This window comes from Lolium perenne, chromosome 3, assembly GCF_019359855.2.
Source record: "Lolium perenne isolate Kyuss_39 chromosome 3, Kyuss_2.0, whole genome shotgun sequence".
NCBI lineage: Eukaryota > Viridiplantae > Streptophyta > Magnoliopsida > Poales > Poaceae > Lolium > Lolium perenne.
Window position 1 is genome coordinate 160,653,995 of NC_067246.2, and position 6,000 is coordinate 160,659,994.

The following is a 6,000-nucleotide window of genomic DNA, read 5'->3' on the forward strand; positions in this document are numbered from 1 at the left end:
CGTCGTCCTTCTGCTATCCACGGGCACCGCTGCTGCTTCCCTGGCTATCGTCGCCGCCACGACTGCTACCCTAGCCGAGATCGCCGCCGCGGCTGCTTTCCCGGTCGGCGTCTCCCATGAGGGCATGCGCTCCACCACAATGTAGCGTATCGTCGCCCCAACAGATGTGCACTCCCGTTGCCACCGGCGCTCCTCCTCCTTCACTTCCCACCTGGACCAGACGAACGTGTACTCCAGCGAGGCCGGCGTCACCTCCTCGAAGGAGGCGTGCATGGCCATGTGCTGGCAGGATACTCCTCTAGGTTGTCGTTGCTCTGGAGGTCGATTTGCGTCACGGCTTCTGGCGGCGGCAAAACCCAGTCGTGCTCCTCCTTCTTCAGCTTCGTGAGGAGGAAACGGCCGCGAGGATGCGACGGTGTTGCGACGCGGTCACGGATGACGATCCAGCGACTGTTTTCTCCAGACCGCTTCCGTAGCGATAGAACGGGCTAACCCCCTTGATGTTGACGAATAGGAAGAGGCGGACGATGCCATGCGTTGTGGCGCCCAGACGTGGTCCGAGGGCTTCGGGTTGTTGCCTACCTGGATGTGCTCCAGGATGGCCGAAAGGGGTCTGGCCCGGCGCGCCCCACCACCGCCTCCGCACGTCGGCGTTCTTGTTCTTCGGGGGGCAAAGCAGTCGTAGGTCGTGAGCTCCCCCTCGCGCCTAGCCTGGAAGTATTTCCAGGTCAGGTTGTTCTCGTGATGAGGACATCCCTACTACACCACTACCTCCATCATTGATAAATGAATATGAACCTGTTGTAAAGCTCAAGTCCAATGAAGTTCGGATTGGACCAATTACAAGGGCTCGTGTGAAGCTACTTAAACAATAGGTGAACTTGTTTCTAAACGATATTGTAGTGGGAGGAGATTTCCTATAGATATGCCTTGGATGCTGTAGTGGGAGGAGATTTCCTTCACTGCGATGGGGATCAAGCTTTTAATGTCATAAAAAATTTGTTTACATCATCTAGCTCCGCTAATAATTTTGATTCATCTCTTGCTAGTATTTATAATAGATTAAACACTCTCGAGACAAATATATCTTGTTTAAAAGAAGGATATAGTCAGATTCGTGAGCATTTTGATTATGTCCCAATAAACTTTGAACCTTCAATGTGGGACCCTACTATTAAAGTTGCTATTTGTGGTGAAACTTTTTATGCCCGTTGTGATATTATGTCTGAGTTTTGCCTTATGCCTAAAAGTATTTATGAATCTTTGACACTTTGGGAACTTACTGGAGGAGGAGAAGGAATAACTCTTATTGATAACTCTGTTATAATTCCTAAGGGAATAGCTGAAGGTGTGTTCACAACCTTTCTTGGAAGAACGGTATCCACTGATTATCTCGTTATTGAATGTGTAGGGACAGGATAAATCACACTTGGAAGATCCCTGCTGAAACTCTTGGGAGCAACCATACATGTGGGGAAAGGCACTCTAAATTTTACCTCTACACCCAGATGCGGTCATATATTCCCTAAACCAAAGAGTAAGAATAAGAGTAAGAAGGGTAGGCGCTACTTGATTTACACTTTTTGCGCCTAGCTGAAAGGCGTTAAAGAAAAGCGCTTATGGGAGACAACCCATTATTTTACTTCTGCAATTTTTGTTTTATATTTGAGTCAAGGTGCTTGTTACTACTGTAGCAATACCTTTGTATCTTTACTTTATTGCATTGTTGTGCCAAGTAAAGTCTTTGATAGTAAGGTTGATACTAGATTTGGATTTCTGCGCAGAAACAGATTTCTAGCTGTCACGAATTTGAGTAGGTCTCTCTGTAGGAAACTCAGCAAAATCTGCGAAAATTCATGAGTGATCCTCAAATATGTACGCAACTTTCATTGAATTTGAGCTTCTTCATCTGAGCATTTTATGTGCCTCTTAAAAATCCGTCTTCACGGACTGTTCTGTTTTGATAGATTCTGCCTTTTATTTCACATTGCCTCCTTTACTGTGTTGAGTGGATTTCTTTGCTCCATTAAATTTCAGTAGCCTTGGGTAATGTCCAGAAATGTTGGTAATGATTGTGTCCTCTCTGAACATGTGAATTTTTGATTATGCACTAACCCTCTAATGAGATTGTTTTGAGTTTGCTGTGGAGGAAGTTTTCAAGGATCAAGAGAGGAGGATGATATAATACAATCAAGAAGAGTGAAAAGTCTAAGCTTGGGGATGCCCCCGTGGTTCATCCCTGCATACTTCAAGAAGACTCAAGCATCTAAACTTGGGGATGCCCAAGGCATCCCCTTCTTCATCAACAACTTATCAGGTCACCTCTAGTGAAACTATATTTTTATTCCGTCACATCTTATGTGTTTTACTTGGAGCGTCTGTATGTTTTTATTTTTGTTTGTGTTTGAATAAAATCGGATCCTAGCATTCCTTGTGTGGGAGAAAGACACGCTCCGCTGTTTCATATGAGCACTGGTGTTCTTAGCTTTACTTTTAATGTTCATGGCGAAGGTTGAAAACCGCTTCGCGTATTGCTATTTGGTTGGAAACAGAAAATGCTTCATGTGGTAATTGGTATATTATCTTGAATAATTTGATACTTGGCAATTGTTTTGAGCTCTCAAATAGATCATGTTTAAGCTCTTGCATCATGTAGTTTGAACCTATTAGTGGAGAATTGTTGTAGAGCTTGTTGAAATTTGGTTTGCATGATTGGTCTCTCTAAAGTCTAGATATTTTCTGGTAAAAGTGTTTGAACAACAAGGAAGACAGTGTAGAGTCTTATAATGCTTGCAATATGTTCTTATGTAAGTTTTGCTGTACCGGTTCATACTTGTGTTTGCTTCAAACAACCTTGCTAGCCAAAACCTTGTACTGAGAGGGAATGCTTCTCGTGCATCCAAAACCTTGAACCAAAACGTATGCCATTTGTGTCCACCATAACTACCTACTATGTGGTATTTCTCTGCCATTCCAAAGTAAATTGCTTGCGTGCTACCTTTAAAATTTCATTCCTTGTCTTTGCAATATATAGCTCATGGGAAAATAGCTTAAAAACTATTGTGGTAAAGAATATGTCGCTTATGTATCTTATTTCTTATAAGTTGCTTGTTGAGCGGTAACCATGTTTCTGGGGACGCCATCAACTATTACACTTTTGTTGAATATCATGTGAGTTGCTATGCATGTTCGTCTTGTCTGAAGTAAGGGTGATTTGCCATGAGTTGAATGGTTTGAGTATGCATATTGTTAGAGAAGAACATTGGGCCGCCAACCAAAGCCATGTATCATGGTGGAAGTTTCAGCTTAATTGGACATTAATCCTCAATCTCTTATGAGAATATTATCTGTTGTTGAATGCTTAAGCATTAAAGAGGAGTCCATTATCTGTTTTCTATGTTGTCCCGGTATGGATGTCCTCAAGTTGAGATTTATCAAAAACGAGAAATCAAATGTGATCTATCTCCTTGGACCTTTGTACAGGTGGCATAGAGGTACCCCTTTGTGACACTTGGTTGAAACATATGTAATGCAATGATAATCCACGGAAATCCGAGCTAATTAGGACAAGGTGCGAGCACTATTGGTATTCGATGCATGAGGCTTGCAACTTATAGGATGTTTTATGCATAACACATATGAATTATTACTACCGTTGACAAAATTGTTTCCATGTTTTCAAAATAAAAGCTCTAGCACATGAGTAATCCCTGCTTCCCTCTGCTAAGGGCCTTTCTTTTACTTTATGTTGAGTCAGTTTACCTACTTATTTCCATCTTAGAAGCAAACACTTGTGTCAACTGTGTGCATTGATTCCTACATACTTGCTTATTTGCACTCATCATATTACTTTGTGTTGACAATTATCCATGAGATATACATGTTGAAGTTGAAAGCAACTGCTGAAACTTATATCTTCCTTTGTGTTGCTCCAAAACCTTCTATTAAGAATTTATTGCTTTATGAGTTAACTCTTATGCAAGACTTATTGATTCTTGTCTTGAAAGTACTATTCATGAAAAGTCTTTGCTATATGATTCAGTAGTTTAGTCATTATCTTTACCATTGCTTTGAATCACTTCATTCATCTCATATGCTTTACAATAGTATTGATCAAGATTATGATAGTAGCATGTCACTTCAGAAATTATCCTTGTTATCGTTTACCTACTCGAGGGAGAGTATGAACTAAGCTTGGGGATGCTTGATACGTCTCAAACGTATCTATAATTTCTTATGTTCCATGCTAGTTTTATGACAATACTCACATGTTTTATATACACTTTATATCATTTTGATGCATTTTCCGGCACTAACCTATTAACAAGATGCCGAAGCGCCAGTTCCTGTTTTCTGCTGTTTTTGGTTTCAGAAATCCTACACAGGAAATATTCTCGGAATTGGACGAAACAAAAGCCCACGGTCTTATTTTCCACGGAGCCTTCCAGAAGTCCGAAGAGGAGATGAAGAGGGGCGACGAGGCGGCCACACCCTAGGGGGCGCGGCCCCACCCCTGGCCGCGCCGCCCCTATGGGGTGGGCCCCTCGAGCGTCCCCCGACTCTGCCCCTTCGCCTATATATTCTCTCCGTCGCGAAAAACCTAGTACCGAGTGACAAGGGATTAACTTGTCAATGCCTACAGGTTGTAGACTAGGGTTTTAGCTAGAAGTAGAGGGCAAATAGATCTCGAAGGTTTCAGCCGAAAAGTGCTCGACGATATGAAAACTAGGTTTTGTGAGACAATGAATCGATGCTTTCTTTGTCCCTTGGCTCCCCCTTATATAGGAGGTGGAGCCGAGGGATTCGTAATACACAAGTTACAGAGTCCGGGAGGGTTTCCAACTCATCCCGCAATATTACAAGTGCTATCTCCTAATACAACTCTATCTTTCCTTAACTAGCAACTTGGGCTTCCGATTCTTCTTATCCTTCGGGTCGTGGGCCTTCAGCAAACCCCGGGTACCATCTTCGACAGGCCCATTGGGGATGCCTATGTCAGTAGCCCCCGAGATTTTGCTTGAATCGCAGAGTCAGGGAAAATCTCCAAATTTATATTTATTCAATAGCTCTGAACTTTACCACATATCTTCGGATACGAGATTATATATTGTGCAGGGATAATGATAGTTGGGGCTAGTTCATCTGACGGATCAGGTACTAGTTAACTGCTCTAGTGGCAATCCGCAAAAACCTACTTCAAGATCACGTCCCTGGACATGATCTCGGGATACTGGTGTAAACTTCGACAGGTGCCGCTTAAGGTCTTACCATTCTGTCGAGTCCCAGTCATATTTTATCGGGTACCTAACGCGTCCGTTAGGATTTTTCTTCGTATCTGTTGATACGGAAAAAAGTAGCAAACCGACGTCAGAGACGGCGCCACGCCACGCAGAACGGATCTGGGGTCTTACCTTCACAAAGTTTTGCGGAATTCAGAGATTGATCGCAACTTTGGCGCTCTGAGAATATATTGTCGATATCTTTTTCGGCTGTTGGAATAGCACATTTTATTGAGTCAACGGATGACTTATATTTCTCTCCCGATGGGAGTGTATGTAGAGTTATTTATATAACTCGAAATATACTCACTTTTTCTTCTTTCTCTCTTTGTTATAATTTCATCGGGCACGCGAACAGTGTTCCCGATGGGAGTAGCCCCCGAGGCTACAGCCAAGGACTTGTGCTTGGGTGTAGGCTCCACGCCTTATGTTGCTATATTTTTCTTCTCTCTCGAAGTTTTCAAATCTTTCGGGTGCGCGAACAGCGCTCCCGATGGGAGTAGCCCCCGAGGCTATGAGCAAATGCTTGTATTTGATCATAGGCTCTCGCCATTTCTATTTTGTCAGTCTCGAGTTTTTCATTGTTCCAAAGTAGCCCCCGAGCATTTGATCAAAAACATGTATTTGATCAAAGGCTCTCGAAATAATCCATAGTCTTCTGTTGTCGCCGTTCTTATGAAGCTGCTTGGCCGATTTTTTCTCTTGCCAAGGTGACATCACT